The 18343-nt window shown below is 37.7% G+C and overlaps 1 pseudogene; it reads right to left on the bottom strand.

The window, feature by feature from the left end:
- Window positions 1–810: 810 nt before the first annotated feature.
- Window positions 811–11291, bottom strand: LOC130866832 (zinc finger protein 431-like; annotated as a pseudogene).
- Window positions 11292–18343: the final 7052 nt, after the last annotated feature.

Here is an 18343-nt window from a genome sequence, read left to right as displayed (position 1 = left end):
ATGACCACTCTCAATCGTCTGATAACCATAATTAAACCTCCAACTTCTAAGGATACTTTTATACAAAACATACAAGTAAACATGTGAGAGATTTGACTCTTCATGCCTCTCGTATTTCAGTTAATGGTATTCTATGAGCTTAAAAACATTGTTGAAACTTTTAGGATTTTATGGTTCTGGTTTGAGAGCCAAATTGTGTTTCTTTCACTGGGCCTTTTTAATGTTTGGGATGTTTTCAGGGAGATGTTGTTTTCTTATATAGTTCTAGATTCAGAGACAAAGTTCTTTCCTTTGGCTCTGGTTTGAAGATCAAATTTGGAATGCCCTTCCTGTAACCAATAATGTTTTATCCACTACTTTGCTGGTTCAAACTAAAATAAAGAGAGGTATAAAGATGCATAAACAAATTGTTGACATTATCAAACTTTTTTTCTACACAATAATTGATTTTGGTTAACTGATTGTAAGTGGCTTAACATTTGAAAGAACAATTTAAAATAAGCCCCCATGTTTTTTCCTCAGGTCCAAAAGATTATGATAATATGCACAAGCTTTCTCAGATGACTACACAAAGTCTTGCTCTTATACAAAGCACAAAATATTATGACACTGAATTAGTTTATAGAGTTTCACTACAGTATGATTTTTTTTCTCATGTTTTTAAAAAATACACAAATTAACTTCAGGGTTTCTCTACAGAAGGGCTCATATTATGTATCTGGAGATTATTGTAAAAAAGAATTTACCACATTCCATTCACAGGTATCTCTAGAGTATGTTATATTTTAAGCCTTTTAAGAGTACAGGAGTCTACAAAGGCTTTATCAGACTGATATCATTCATAGGGTTTCTTTCCAGTATGTGTTCTTCTATGCATTTGAAGAGCACCATGTTGAGCAAAGGCCATACCACACTGATTACATTCATAGGGTTTCTCTCCAGTATGTGTTCTTTTATGCAATTGAAGATGATTATGTCATGCAAAGGACTTACCACACTGATTCCATTCATAGTGTTTCCCCCCAGTATGTGTTCTTTTATGCCTTTGAAGATTGCTGTGTTGTGCAAAGGCCTTACCACACTGATTACATTCATAGGGTTTCTCTCCAGTATGTGTTCTTTTATGCCTTTGAAGACTGCTTTGTTGTGCAAAGGCCTTACCACACTGATTACATTCATATGGCTTCTGTCCAGTGTGTGTTCTTTTATGCCTTTGAAGATGACTGAGATGTGCAAAGGCCTTACCACACTGATTACATTTAAAGGGTTTCTCTCCACTATGTGTTCTTTTATGCACTTGAAGAGTACTGTGTTGTGTAAAGGCCTTATCACACTGATTACATTCATAGGGTTTCTCTCCAGTATGTGTTCTTTTATGCCTTTGAAGATGGCTGTGTTGTGCAAAGGCCATACCACACTGATTACATATGTAGTGTTTCTCTCCAGTATGTGTTCTTTTATGCCTTTGAAGATTGCTGTGTTTTGCAAAGGCCTTACCACACTGATTACATTCATAGGGTTTCTCTCCATTATGTGTTCTTCTATGGTATTGAAGAGCAAAGTTCTGTGCAAAGGCCTTACCACACTCATTACATACATAGGGCTTCTCTCCAGTATGGGTTCTTTTATGCATTTGAAGATCACTGTGACATGGAAAGGCCTTACCACACTGATTACATTCATAAGGTTTCTCTCCAGTATGTGTTCTTTTATGATATTGAAGATGATTATGGATTTTCACTAAGGCTACCAACCCAGAGCAGTGAGTCCCTGACTAGAGGGCAGGCCTCAAGGTCCCCGCCAGGGAAAGCGGGCCCCCGCTGCTGGGTCTGCAGTCTCTGCTGTGATCTGCTGGACCTGCTCTGCCTGCGCCCTACTTCCCTTAGTCCCTGGCTCATTGGGGCATCCAGGAGTTCCTGTGTAGGTGCCGAGAAGTTTCATCGGGACGGGTGAGTGTGTGCTATCCTGGGGCGGACTGTCCCGGTAGAGAGCACAAACGCCCCTCCCCCAGTACCTGCTGTAGGGCTTTCTCTCCTACACACCCGCCCCCACCCCCACCCCCAAGCCTGCCTTGTCTGCAAGGTCCTTAGCAGTGGAGCAGTTTCCTGCCATTTCACTAAGGCTACCAACCCAGAGCAGTGAGTCCCTGACTAGAGGGCAGGCCTCAAGGTCCCCGCCAGGGAAAGCGGGCCCCCGCTGCTGGGGCTGCAGTCTCTGCTGTGATCTGCTGGACCTGCTCTGCCTGCACCCTACTTCCCTTAGTCCCTGGCTCATTGGGGCATCCAGGAGTTCCTGTGTAGGTGCCGAGAAGTTTCATCGGGACGGGTGAGTGTGTGCTATCCTGGGGCGGACTGTCCCGGTAGAGAGCACAAACGCCCCTACACTAAGGCTACCCAACCAGAGCAGTGAGTGCCTGCCTAGCGGGCAGGCCTCAGCAACCCCCGAAAGGGAGCACAGGCACCTCCAGCTTGTACTGCAGTGTCGCCTGTGTTCTACTGGACCCCGCCCGACCCCTTGCATCCGGCCTTCTTTATGCGGGTCATTGGAATACCACGCATCCATGTTTTGGTGTTGAGGAGTTCATCTGGAAGGGAACGGTTCCTGCCCCTACACTGAGGAGATACACCTAGAGAGTTAGTCACAGCAAAGACTGGTCCAAGACATCAGGCCTCTCCTGCCTCCATTTGAAGGAAAAGATGGGCAGGCGCCAATGCAAGAATTCCCCCAACAACTTGAAAGGCAAGGTGACATCACCAGGATCCAGGAATCCCGAAATGAGAAGTCTACACCCTAATTCAGAAGAATTAGAAGAATTCGACTCAAAAGTGAATTTTATGAAAATAATAGAGGACCTTAAACAGGAGGTGAAAAACTGCCACAACCAATTAGAGATTACAAACAAAAAGGTAGAGGAAATGAATAAATATCTCAAAGATACCAAGAAAACCAAGAGAAACAAGAAAAAGTAATCAAACAGGTAAGGGAAACGGTTCAAGACTTGAAGAATGAAGTGGAAGTAATAAAGAAAACACAAACCGAGGGAAGGATGGAGATGGAAAATTTGAATAAACGAACAGGAACTACAGAGACAAGTACCACCAACAGATTACAAGAGATAGAAGAAAGAATCTCAGACACTGAAGATACCATAGATAAAATAAACACTCTCATCAAAGAAAACAGCATAACCAACAAATTCTCATCACAAAACATTCAGGAAATCTGGGACACAATAAAAAGACCAAACCTAAGAATAATAGGGATAGAAGAAGGAGAAGAAGTACAACTCAATGGTCCAGAAAATATATTTAATAAAATTATAGAAGAAAACTTTCCCAACCTTAAGAAAGATATTCCTTTGAAGGTCCAAGAAGCATACAGAACACCGAATCGACTGGATCAAAAAAAAAAAAAAAAACATCTCCTCGTCATATAATAATCAAAACACAAAACATACAGAATAAAGAAAGAATATTAAGAGCCGCAAAGGAAAAAGGTCAAGTTACCTATAAAGGTAAACCTATCAGACTTACACCTGATTTCTCTATGGAAACCATGAAAGCCAGAAGGTCCTGGATAGATATACTGCAGAAACTACGAGACCATGGATGCAAGCCCAGACTACTATACCCAGCCAAGCTTTCGTTCACTATAAATGGAGAAAACAAAGTTTTCCAGGATAAAAACAAATTTAAACAATACGTAGCTACAAATCCAGCCCTTCAGAAAGTAATTGAAGGAAAATCACAAACCAAGGAATCCAACAATGCCCACAATAACTCAGACATCTAATGACCCTTCACCAGCACAACTTGAAGAAGGGAAACACACAAACTCTACTACCAAAGGAAAGAAAGAAAGAAAGGAAAAATGACCGGAGTTAACAACCACTGGTCATTAATATCACTTAACATCAATGGACTCAACTCACCTATAAAGAGGCACAGGCTAAGAGATTGGATACGAAAACAGGATCCAACATTCTGCTGCTTACAAGAAACACACCTCAACCACAAAGACAGACATCTACTCAGAGTAAAGGGCTGGGAAAAGGTTTATCAAGCAAACGGACCTAAGAAACAAGCAGGTGTGGCCATACTAATTTCTAAGAAAGTTGACTTCAAACTAAAATCAATCAAAAGAGATGGAGATGGACATTTTTTACTCATAACAGGAACAATTCACCAGGATGAAATCTCAATCCTGAATATATATGCCCCTAATATAAAAGCACCCACTTATGTAAAAGAAACGTTACTAAAACTCAAGGCAGTCATCAAACCACACACACTAATAGTAGGAGATTTCAACACTCCTCTCTCACCAATGGACAGGTCAATCAGACAGAAACCTAACAGAGAAATAAGAGGATTAAGGGAGGTAATGAATCAAATTGACTTAACAGACATCTATAGAACATTCCACCCAAATAGGAAAGAATATAGCTTCTTCTCTGCAGCTCATGGAACCTTCTCGAAAATAGACCACATACTCGGTAACAAAGCAAACTTACACAGTTACAAAAAAATATCGGTAACCACCTGTGTCTTATCAGATCACCATGGATTAAAGTTAGAATTCAACAACAATGCTATCCCCAGAAAGCCTATGAACTCATGGAAACTGGACAGTCAACTACTGAACCACACGTGGATCAAGGAAGAAATAAAGAAAGAAATTAAAGTCTTTCTTGAATTCAATGAAAACGAAGACTCAACATACTCAAACCTATGGGACACTATGAAAGCAGTGCTAAGAGGAAAATTCATAGCATTAAGTGCCCACTTAAAGAAAACGGAGAAAGCACACATTGGAGACTTAATAGCCCACCTGAAAGCTTTAGAAAAAAAAGAAGCAGACTCACCTAGGAGAAGTAGAAGACTGGAAATAATCAAATTGAGGGCTGAAATCAACAAAATAGAAACACAGAAAACAATCCAAAGAATCAATGAAACAAAAAGCTGGTTCATGGAGAAAATCAATAAGATTGATAAACCCCTATCCAAACTAATCAAACGGCGGAGAGAGAATACGCAAATTAACAAAATTAGAAATGAAAAGGGAGACATAACCACAGACTCAGAGGAAATTCAGAGAATCATTAGATCTTACTACAAAAACCTGTATGCCACAAAATTGGAAAATGTAAAAGAAATGGACACTTTTTTAGATAAGTACCATACACCAAAGTTAAACCAGGACCAGCTGAACAATCTAAATAGACCTGTTAGTCGCGAAGAATTAGAAGTTGTTATAAAAAACCTCCCCACCAAAAAAAGCCCAGGTCCAGACGGCTTCAATGCAGAATTCTACCAGAACTTCCAAGAAGACCTAATACCTATACTCCTTAATGTATTTCACAATATTGAAACAGAGAAGTCATTGCCAAATTCCTTTTATGAAGCTGAAGTTACTCTGATACCAAAACCACACAAAGACACAACCAAGAAAGAGAACTACAGGCCAATCTCACTCATGAACATCGACGCAAAAATACTCAATAAAATACTGGCAAACCGAATCCAAGAACACATTAGAAAAATTATCCATTATGATCAAGTAGGCTTCATCCCAGAGATGCAGGGCTGGTTCAACATACGAAAATCTATCAATGTAATCCATCATATAAATAAACTGAAAGTAAAAAACCATATGATCATTTCATTAGATGCTGAAAAAGCATTTGACAAAATTCAACATCCCTTTATGATAAAGGTCTTAGAGAGATTAGGAATACAAGGGTCGTTCCTAACTATAATAAAAGCTATTTATAGCAAGCCGTCAGCTAACATCAAATTAAATGGAGAGAAACTCAAAGCTATTCCACTAAAATCAGGAACACGACAAGGTTGTCCACTCTCTCCATACCTCTTTAATATAGTGCTTGAAATTCTAGCAATAGCAATAAGACAACATAAGGGGATCAAAGGGATTCAAATCGGAAAGGAAGAAGTTAAACTTTCATTATTTGCAGACGGTATGATAGTGTACATAAGCGACCCCAAAAACTCCAGCAAAGAACTCCTTCAGCTGATAAACACCTTTAGTAGCGTTGCAGGATACAAGATCAATTCCAAAAAATCAGTTGCCCTCCTATACACAAAGGATAAGGAAGCAGAGATGGAAATCAGAGAAGCATCACCCTTCACGATAGCCACAAATAGCATAAAATATCTTGGGGTAACCCTAACCAAGGAAGTAAAGGATCTATTTGACAAGAACTTTAAGTCAATGAAGAAAGAAATTGAGGAGGATACCAGAAAATGGAAGGATCTCCCTTGCTCTTGGATAGGGAGGATCAACATAGTAAAAATGGCAATTCTACCAAGGGCAATTTATAGATTCAATGCAATCCCCATTAAAATCCCATCAAAATTCTTCACAGATCTTGAGAGGACAATAATCAACTTTATATGGAGAAACAAAAAACCCAGGATAGCCAAAACAATCTTATATAATAAAGGATCGTCTGGAGGCATTACCATCCCTGACCTCAAACTCTATTACAGAGCCTCAGTATTGAAAACAGCTTGGTATTGGCATAAAAACAGAGAAGTCGATCAATGGAACCGAGTAGAAGACCCTGATTTTAACCCACAAACTTATGAACACCTAATTTTTGATAAAGGAGCTAAAAGTATTCAATGGAAAAAAGAGAGCATCTTCAACAAATGGTGCTGGCAGAACTGGTTGTCAACGTGTAGAAGAATGAAAATAGATCCATATCTATCACCATGCACAAAACTCAAGTCCAAATGGATTAAAGACCTCAATATTAGTCTGAACACACTGAACCTGATAGAAGAAAAAGTTGGAAGTACTCTACAACATATGGGTACAGGAGATCACTTCCTACGTTTATCCCCAGCAGCACAGACATTAAGGGCAACACTGAATAAATGGGACCTCCTGAAACTGAGTAGCTTCTGTAAAGCAAAGGACACTGTCACTAAGACAAAAAGGCAACCCACTGACTGGGAGAAGATCTTCACCAACCCTGCAACAGACAAAGGTCTGATCACCAAAATATATAAAGAACTTAAGAAACTAAACTTTAAAATGCTAATGAACCCAATAAAAAAATGGGGCACTGATCTGAACAGAGAATTCTCAACAGAAGAAATTCAAATGGCCAAAAGACACTTAAGGTCATGCTCAACCTCCTTAGCGATAAGGGAAATGCAAATTAAAACAACTTTAAGATACAATCTTACACCTGTCAGAATGGCTAAAATCAAAAACACCAATGATAGCCTTTGCTGGAGAGGTTGTGGAGAAAGAGGCACACTCATTCATTGCTGGTGGGAATGCAAACTTGTGCAACCACTCTGGAAATCAGTGTGGCGATTTCTCAGGAAATTTGGGATCAACCTACCCCAAGATCCAGTAATACCACTATTGGGAATATACCCAAGAGATGCCCCATCAAATGATAAAAGTATCTGTTCAACTATGTTCATAGCAGCATTGTTTGTAATAGCCAAAACCTGGAAACAACCTAGATGCCCTTCAATGGAGGAATGGATGAAGAAAGTGTGGAATATATACATATTAGAGTACTACTCAGCAGTAAAAAACAATGACTTCTCGAATTTTGCGTGCAAATGGATGGAAATAGAAAACACTATCCTGAGTGAGGTATCCCAGACCCAAAAAGAGGAACATGGGATGTACTCACTCATAATCGGTTTCTAGCCATAAATAAAAGACATTAAGCATATAATTTGTGATCCTATAGAAGTTAAATAAGAAAGTGAACCCAAAGAAAATCATATAGTCATCCGCATGGAGAGGGGGAAGTAGACAAGATTGCAGGGCAAAAACTGGGAACTTGCGGGTGAGGTGGCATGGGGCAAAGGGGAAATGGGATGAGAAACATGAGAAGGGGAGGATGGGAGGAGCTCGGGGGATTGGGATGGTTGGGATATAGAAAGGATTGATACGGGAGCAGCGAAGTACATACCCTATCTAAGGGAGCCATCTTAGGGTTGGCAAGAGACTTGACTCTTGAGGGGTTCGCAGGTGTCCAGGAATATGTCCCCAGCTGGTACCTTGGGCAACTAAGGAGAGGGAACCTGAAATGACCCTATCCTATACTGATGAATATCTTGCATATCTCCTTAGAACCTTCATCTGGCGATGGATCGAGGTAGAGACAGAGTCTCAATTTGGAGCAACGGTCTGAGCTCTTAAGGTCCAAATGAGGAGCAGAAGGAGGGAGAACATGAGCAAAAAATCAGGACCACGAGGGATGCACCCACCCACTGTGACAGTGGAACTGATTTATTGGGAGCCCACCAAGGCCAGCTGGTCTGGGACTGAATAAGCATGGGTTGATTCCGGACTCTCTGAGCATGGCGGACAATGAAGGCAGATGAGAAGCCAAGGACAATGGCACTAGGTTTTGATCCTAATACATGAACCGGCTTTGTGGGAGCTTAGCCTGTTTAGATGCTCACCTTCCTGGAAGTAGACAGAAGACCTTCGTCTTCCCGCAGGGCAGAGAATTTGGACAGCTCTTCAGTATCAAGAGGGAGGGGGAATGGTGTGGGGGGAGGAGAAGAGGAGTGGGGATAGGGGGAGGGAAGTGGGGGGAGGGGGCAATATTTGGGAGGAGGGGAGGGAAATGGGAAACGGGGAGCAGGTGGAAATTTTAATTAAAAAAGAATAAAAAAAAAAGAATTATTCCTGGGGAATAAATAAGAAAGAATTTGAAAAAAAAAAAAAAAAGATGATTATGTCGTGTAAAGGCCTTACCACACTGATTACATTCATATGGTTTCTGTCCAGTATGTGTTCTTTTATGCCTTTGAAGATGACTGAGATGTGCAAAGGCCTTACCACACTGACTACACTTATAGGGTTTCTCTCCAGTATGTGTTCTTTTATGCACTTGAAGAGTACTGTGTCGTGCAAAGGCCTTACCACACTGATTACATTCATAGGGTTTCTCTCCAGTGTGTGTCCTTTTACGTCTTTGAAGATCACTGTGACCTGCAACGGCCTTATCACACTGATTACATTCATAATGTTTCTCTCTAGTATGTGTTCTTTTATGGCTTTGAAGATTACTGTGGTGTGCAAAGGCCTTACCAAACTGATTACATTCATAGTTTTTATCTCCAGTATGTGTTCTTTTATGGATTTGAAGATTACTCTCTTGTGCAAAGGCCTTACCACACTGATTACATTCACAAGGTTTCTCTCCAGTATGTGTTCTTTTATGCAATTGAAGATGATTATGATGTGCAAAGGCCTTACCACACTGATTACATTCATAGGGTTTTTCTCCAGTTTGTATTCTTTGATGTGTTTGAAAAACAGTACAGTGAGCAATGGTTTTACCACATTGATTATATTCATAGGGTGTCTCTCTAGTATATATTCTTTTAATCTTTTGAAGATGACGGTGATCAAAAAAGACCTTACCATGCAGATTACATTCATATGATTTCTCTCCAGTATGTGTTCGTTTATGACTTTGATGAGTTTCATTAAGAAAGTCTTCATCATCTTGACCATATTCATAGGGTTTTTCTCCAGTGTGTGTTCTTTTATGCATTTCAAGATGATTGTTATAAGAAAAGACTTTATCACATTGCTTAGTTTCACAGCATTTTTCTCTGCTATTTGTTTTTTCATTCCTTAGAAGATGAATGTTATAAGACAAGTCTTTACCACAGTGAGAATATACTGAAAACTTCTCTCCAGTTTGATTTCTTTCAATCCTGCAAGGATAATTTACATATGTAAAAGCTTTACCACATTCAATGCAGTTGAACCTCATACCTATATGAATCAATTTCATATTTTTTCAAATTGTAAAAAGGAATCAAATATCAAGGTTTTATAGCTTTGTTTAAAATCATGTTTTGTTCTCATTAGGGGTCATTTTACATCTAAAAAAATATTTGTGATGATAAATTCCCTTGAGTCACGGTTTATCTTTTCATCTATAACTATACCTATATTTTTCTAGAATATTTTTTACATTTTTGAAGAGAACTGCATATACTGAGTGCTTTACCAACTTTACTCCATTCATAATTTTACTATATTGTGAATCATTATACATTTGGTAAGTGAATTAAGACACACAGAAATATTTGCATAGACCTAGAACTCATGTTTGTTTGTTTGTTTTGTTGTAATGTGACTTTGTATTTATGTATTAACCAGGATGATAGAAAATTAATTAACTTTGTATTTTTGGATCAAATTAAACATGTACACTTTACATAAGAACTACAGCTTTCCTTCTTAATTGTTCTTAAGTAGAGGTATGCTAAATCTTTCCATATTCCTATGCTCATACACTTGTGTCAAGAGTGACATATCATATATATATGAAAAAAAGAATAGTGTATAAAAGATTTCCACAATGAATCCACAAGGTTCGACTTTCACAGACTTGTGGAATAGATATTAAGGTTTCTCCACAACAACTGCCCATTGATCCTTGTCTAATCTGATTTCACTAAATGTAGCACAGTCACAAAAAGTATATGAGTGATACAAGGCTTACCATGGCCTATTGAATTAGTAGAAAGTTTTGCAGCTATACTCATCATCACTGAAATATATATACATTTTCTGTCATGAATAGCAAGAAGCAAATGAAGCAGCAGTTCTACAACATAGCTCTCATGGTGCTATGAATCAAATGGTGATATCTGTTTAGGCATTGCTACCTAGACTTTTTCTTAAATGAAGGCTTTGCAATGCAATTCACATACATGAAATTGAAATATATGGATTTGTGAGAACTTAATAACCATCAATACATTTAAAGCTGTGCTCATTTACACTGTTGCTTTTGTTTTAAAGTTCCAGAACACATTACAAACTATTCAAAGGAAATTGTTATGAACTTGCCCAAGAAAATTACCTTGCATATCTTCTAGAACATTGACAATGCTCTTCGGTGTTATGGTCTTCCCAAGTGTATCCTAAAATACAGTACCAGAATATATGTTACATTATTTAAGAATGTGCAACAATTAGCTTATTATCTTAAGTGCACCTAAGAACTGTGACTGTGTTATTTACCTCATTCTTCTTTCTCTATAACAAATTACAGAACAAAATCATAAACCAAGGAAAAGTTGTCTCCATATTTTGAAACATGAAAGAAATTCATTTTGACCTATAGTAGATAGGTTCCTGTAGGTCTCCAGCATCACATCTTTGTAGAGATTCTTCTGGGCAGGATTCAGCAAATCCCACTCTTCCTTATTGAAGTTGATGTGCACTTCATCATAGGTCACTGCCTTCAAAAATATACCATACATGAGTACAATGTAAGTTTGACAGTGAAATGCATACTTCTTTGAAAGTATAGTTTTATGATTCTGGTGTTCCCCATTCTTGTTCCATGATATAGACAATCACTTAAGAAGGAAATTGAAAAGAGAATCAATTCTATTATTTCCGTGTCCTTTGTATAGGATACCACCTTATAAGAGCAATATCTATTCACAGGGAGAAACAAAAAAAGGTCAACAGTATGTTGTATGCATGAGAAAATTAATGACTACAGAAAGGGAAAAAAAGATGGACAAACTGGGCATATTGGTATATTTTGCCTTTACCACAATACTCAGAAAACAGAGGTGGGTATATTTGTCTCTGAGATGAATGCCAGTCAAGATTTAACAGAACTGCTTATCCATTTTTGGATACCATGTATTTTGTCAGACATTGACGCATGAGCATGTCTTTGCCCAAAGGCCAGTTTTGACAACAAGAAAACAAGCTTCGAGTGTCTTCGGTGCTCAGCATTCTCTGGAAAATAGAACAATGCTACCAGTAGTAATCGTGTCTCACTTCAACAGTACCCCAGGTTATTTAAATTCCATATTTTACAGCTCTTTGAAGTGGTTGAACATTACCTATCTATGCAAAATATATTCTTTATGTGTCTAAAAAGCCTGATTATTTTAACAGTAACTATGACAAACATAGATGACTATTGATCTACAATTCTAATACCTATATAACTTAAAGACTAAGACTTCATATTAGAATATTGTACAATAAACAACTGTACAACAAATGAGGACAATGGGTGATGTGGGAGTGTCATATATCAATCTGTTGATTTCATTGTTTATGTAATAAAGAAACTGCTTGGCCCTCATAGGTTAGAACATAGGTGAGTGTAGTAAACAGAACAGAATGCTGGGAGGAAGAGGAAGTGAGCTAAGATGCCATTTCCTCTCCTCTCTGAGCCAGACGCGATGCAGTCAGCCGCCAGGTCAGACATGCTGAATCTTTCCCGGTAAGACTGATGCTACACAGATTATTAGAGATGGGTTGATTGGGATATGAGAATTAGCCAGTAAGGGCTAGAGCTAATGGGCCAAGCAGTGTTTAAAAGAATACAGTTTGTATGTTGTTATTTTGGGGCATGAGCTAGCCAGGCGATCAGGAGCTGGGGCGGCAGGAACACAGCCCACAGCTCCCACTATAGAATGGCCCCCAACGTGTGGACGACTATATCCACAGAAAGCTTGAGAATGCTTGGGAAAGAATAGAGTAAAACATGTTTTCTTGGTAGCAGCAATTTCTTGGGTCTGCTCTGCTTGCTAGAGGCAAGCAAGTGCTCCTATCTAAGAGAGGCTTCCTGACTCAGCTTTAGCTGTAAAAACTTGCAGCTCTCTTAAGAGGTCCTGCCACAAAACACTTAAATGGTATTGATAAAAGCTGCCTGAATGCTTGTTTGTTTTCAGCTGTAGCAGGAAAAACGTTGTGCTGTTTTAAAATGCTGGCATTCTGGTCCACCCTGCCAGGGCAAACTCTGACTGTTTGAGGCAGGAAAGCCAGCTACAGAGAGAGGACTTGAGTGTAGCTTAATACTGTTGCAGCCTGCTTGCTGGCAAGGACCTTGAAATGCCATAGACTGAGACTTGTGGCAATAAAAATGGCTACAGCCGGTACCTCCACCATGAGACTGGAAAGCTAAGGAATGGGCTGGATCTGGCTGGCAAAACCACGGCTTTAATCCTACCCATATTTCCTAGTAATTTAAAGGCTCATGTGGTCAGAAAAAGAGATAAATATATATAGGAAAGAGAGATTCAAAGACAAAGAAAACTTTTAAATGATTTACACTGTGTTTAAAAATATATGCAGGCTAAAAGTTAAAGTTCTTAAAAGTAAAAAAGGAAGAAAGAAAGTTGGGTATGGTAGTACACACCTTTAATCCCAACACTTGGGAGGCAGAGAGAGATTGACCTCTGTGACTTCAAGGTGTGATATCACACGCCTTTAATCCCAATGCCTGGAAGGCAGAGACAGAAGGATCTCTGAGAGTTCAAGGACAGTCTGGTCTAAAGAGTTATTCCAGGACAAATATATACAGAGAATATAAAATAAAAGTAAAAATAAATGAAATAGAGGTTAAAATAAAGCCACACAAAGATGGAAAATACAATGAGAATTTTGATACTATATGCTATTATGCTCTGTTTGAATTGTTTGAATGCTGAGGAAGGAGCAACAGCTGCTAAAAGATATTTGTTTATAAATGCTGCTGAACTAATCCAGCGTAGAGATTTTGAAAATACCTTGACTTTAGAATTTGGATCTAATGATATGATACTTTGGAAAGGAATTTCTTCTTTTGTTTTCACAGAGGATGAGACCCTGTGGATTTCTTCTATTCTAATATGGTATGATGGACCACGCCCTCCTGAAAGGTTGCTGTGAACACCTTCAAAAAATTGCTTCACTCAACTGCCAACTGAGATGAAACTAGCACACAGGTTACACCATGAAAGACCTAAATAACAGTGCCCCCATTCATCAGGAAGCAGTTTGGAGAGAAATAACTGTGCCCATATCCCAAATATTGTTTATAAATGTTCTTTTACATTTAAAGGGGGATATGACATAGGTATGAATAATTTACATTAATATGGATTTTGCTTTAGTGATTTAAATTTAAGGTCAATTTTGTTATATGTATATGTGTTTCTGATATTGATGAAGGTATTTTGATTGTGTAGTTCATTTCAAAATGTAATGTATATAGGTTGTTAATGGATAATCAATAATAGTCAAGTTTGTAGTCATGTTAGTTAGATTTTCTAGATGTACATAGATATATTTTAGATAGGCATTTTTCATATCTTTCAAAGATTATAGAATATGGCATTTTAAATGTTTTAATAACTTAGGGTTTTTCATGACAATGAGACACATCTGCTCCTGACAGCACCAATCTATTTCAAGAGGAAGATGGGCATCAAAGAGGCTCCTTACGAAGTTGGTTAGCCATTTGGGCAAAAAACTGCTCTTGCCTGGACTATTGCATAAACTGGACACAGAGAACCTGCAGAGAGAGGACTACTGAACTTGCCTAAAGGTGAGATGATCTTTCGGGGTTCCTCATTCATGAAAGAGTCTGCGAGACATTCTGCAGGACACAGATAGTGACTGAACTGCCTTTGAATTTTCCTGCTTTATGGAAATGTCTTCTGGATACCATGGGCCTGTAGGCCGAAGATGGATGCCCCAATGGTACAGAGGAACTTTGGGTGACTGTCCAGGCAGCGAGATGTCTCTGTCATTTCTAGAGTTTGGAAGTTGCTTATTTCTTGTTTACTTAAGTAATATTATATCCTTCTGGAGTCTTTGATGCAACTGAAGAATAGATAGATAGTTATAGTTGTTTTCCTTTATGATAAAAGATAAAATAGATATAAATATTGTAACTGTAATTCTTGCTTGATAACTGTTTTGTTATATGTAATTTTGCTATGTTAAAGTTAAAGACTTCCTTTTTTTGTTTAAACAGAAAAAGGGGAAGTGATGTGGGAGTGTCATATATCAATCTGTTGATTTCATTGGTTAAGTAACAAAGAAACTGCTTGCCCCTTATAGGTTAGAACATAGGTGGGTGTAGTAAACAGAACAGAATGCTGGGAGGAAGAGGAAGTGAGCTAAGATGCCATTTCCTTTCCTCTCTGAGCGAGACGCGATGCAGCCAGCTGCCAGGTCAGACATGCTGAATCTTTCCCGGTAAGACCAATGCTACACAGATTATTAGAGATGGGCTGATCGGGAAATGAGAATTAGCCAGTAAGGGCTAGAGCTAATGGGCCAAGCAGTGTTTAAAAGAATACAGTTTGTGTGTTGTTATTTTAGGGCATGAGCTAGCCAGGTGATCAGGAGCTGGGGCGGCAGGAACACAGCCCGCAGCTCCCAATAAAAATGGGCTCAAAATATAACCAATGAATAAGTATCTTGATCAGTGGAAGAAATGTACATTGTAATTTGATAAATATATTTATCAATATATAAAATGTTTTAAGCAGAGGTAGAAGCATGAATGCATACAATATTCATTATTTAACATTATATCAATATACAAAAATCTTTATCACAGCAATTGCCTATAAATTATAACTCACAAGCATTCACTCTATTAGTCACTATTATTATTAATGTATGTAAACTCACACTAATCTATTATTCCATCCTATTTTCCCTTTTTTTTTCAAAGAAATTCCTGAGCCCATAAAATTTCCCTTCTAACCCGCAACCCTAAACCAATTATGATCAACCCCTAAATGATGTCCCTAACCCTAGGACAAACTTTGTTGAGAGAGGGGATGTAGTCTTTTAGAATTACTTCCAGTTGTCATGGGGTGATGTTCTTTCTATGGGATCCTGTGAAAATAAAATGATGGTTAAGTTCCAAGATTACTGTCTGATATACTTGCAAATAGTCTCTGAGTATTTTGTAAAGTTTTTCTGATCTTCCTCTTATAAGGTCTGTCCAGAACATTGTAAAAAGTGGACCATTTCAGGTAACCATCTTGAGCAGCTGGTATGCAAAACAGGTGTGGTCATAGCACTATCACCATCATGCCATCATATCAACCAGGTTGAGTTGTTGTGGGGCCCCAACTTCTTCCTGAAAACTTCAGAAATTACTGCAGGAAAATTCATTGTTCTAATTGTGGAAAACTGAAACATTATTTATATAGACACATACAGACATATATATTCAATGACATGTACAATAGATTCAAAAGTAGAAATGTAGAAAAGTGAAAATTTTTCTAAATTCTTTTTTCTTTCTGTCCCATACTCCTGACATTGAGAGAGAAACTCTGAATTTTTATTTTAACGACATGCTTGGATTTATAGAGGGACAGAGCCAGTGTCCATCTCCAAAACCAGCTCTATATATTCATAAATATACATCCACTTACAAAAGGCACCCAATGAAATGATAGGATAAAAGTGTAGATTACTGAATCTAAAAAGAATAAAGGGCCATATGAGTATGATGTAAAAGTGTAGATCATTAACATTAATTTTAAAAAGTAACTACTTGTTTATATATTTTACATTGATATAGATATGGATGCTCCCTTTTGATATAAACTTGACATTTTTATCAAAACATACTGTCTATGATTTTTATATTATTACTCAAACTATTTTATCCAATTCAACTCACTTAAACATGTAATGAAAATTTCTAGTCCTTGAAAGTTATTATTATAAAGCAATTAGGATATAAAGTACTGCATGTTAGTATTTTGTTATTTACTACAATTGAAATCATACTCAAGTTAGGTATGTTTTCAACATTATATAAAAGTTCATTGGCTGATTCAAATGTAAATATTTTAGAGAAAATGGTTGATGAAGTACAGCAAACTTTGTCTCCTTTGGGGATTACTTCTGAAAATATACAAAAAAGGTGATTCTATTAATTATTCAGCATATAAAATACTTTTATAAAAATTTGAGCCCAAGCCGGGCGGTGGTGGCGCACGCCTTTAATCCCAGCACTCGGGAGGCAGAGGCAGGCGGATGTCTGTGAGTTCGAGACCAGCCTGGTCTACAAGAGCTAGTTCCAGGACAAGCTCCAAAACCACAGAGAAACCCTGTCTCGAAAAACCAAAAAAAAAAAAAAAAAAAAAAAATTTGAGCCCAAAAGTTAAAAATTAGGAGAGATTATTTGTGGAATCTTAATAATTTTCAGAAATTGTTGCAAGACATTGACCATCTATATCCCACTATTGGAGTAAAAAATTAAAAACAGTAATTTGGACCAAACCATAAAAGGTGACAAAGATTTAAATAGTCAAAGAGAATTATCATCTAAAGCAGAGTATAAATGGTTTAGTGAAAATAAAATTATAGGAGGCAGTTATGGATTGTTTGGATCTGATGTTTGGTTACATTCAAGAATTTTTTTTTGATACTGGTTTCTCTGTAGCTTAGGAATGTGTCCTGGAACTAGCTCTTCCAGACCAGGCTGGCCTTGAACTCCACCTGCATCTGCCTCCCAATTGCTGGGATTAAACGCTTGAGCCACCACCTCCTGGCCGTCATTCTAGGCATATTACACTCTATCCATTCCCTATAGGAATTTTACTGCAAAGGAAAGATATTATCTTATAATTGATATTTTAAACATATAAACATACTAAAAAACTAAAAAGTTATGTGGAAAAAAAGCTGAGTTGTTTTTAGAAAGAAAACTGAAACTTCATCTATTAGCAAGAATTTACCAAGGTTAAATTGTAGCATGTTTTACTAATGTTGAAATTGAATCATTATGGACAGGAAGTGAACATTGGCAAAGAGCTTACAGTAATTTCTTGGGAGAAATAAACAACAAATATCCCTTTAGCCATAATATTAGTAATCATATAGGGAATTATCTAATTCTAGGGAAAGGTTTCATCTAGCTTCCTGTATTTAATTTTGGGTTTGAGTCTCTATCTGATATCTAGGCATACAAAACAAATACTCATCCTTTAACCTCTTACAGATCTGCTGCATATGACAATTAAAATGCTTAAGTTTTTTGCAATGAAATATGAGCATGCATTACAGTGACCTTTGAAGTATCCAAAAGAAATGTGAGTCAAGCAAGGACGATTTCAACCGCACTATGTTATTGTTTCACCATCTAAACATCAGGTTTGGACTACACACTGGTCAGGACAATATCAAAATGGTACATTGAGATGATTGAGACTGCTGGGAACATATGTTTTAATTAAGTAAACAGTTCATTTTGGAGGTTTGAGGAAGAGATTATGGGCAAAAACATAGACAGGTTGAATGATGGAATTGAATCAAAGACACAGATATTAATCCTCACACCTATGAACACCTGAATTTTGACAAGCTAAAATTATACAATGAAATAATAAAGTATCTGCAACAAATGGTTATGGCATAACTGGATATCAACATGTAAAGGAATGCAAATAGATCCATATCTATCACCATGCACAATACTCAAGTCCAAAGGGGATAAAGACCTTAATATAAATCTGACCACACTGAAACTGATAGGAGAGAAAGT

Source organism: Chionomys nivalis, chromosome 26 (assembly GCF_950005125.1).
Source record: "Chionomys nivalis chromosome 26, mChiNiv1.1, whole genome shotgun sequence".
NCBI lineage: Eukaryota > Metazoa > Chordata > Mammalia > Rodentia > Cricetidae > Chionomys > Chionomys nivalis.
Note: the sequence above shows the minus strand (reverse complement) of the source record. Positions and strands in the feature narration are given on the sequence as shown.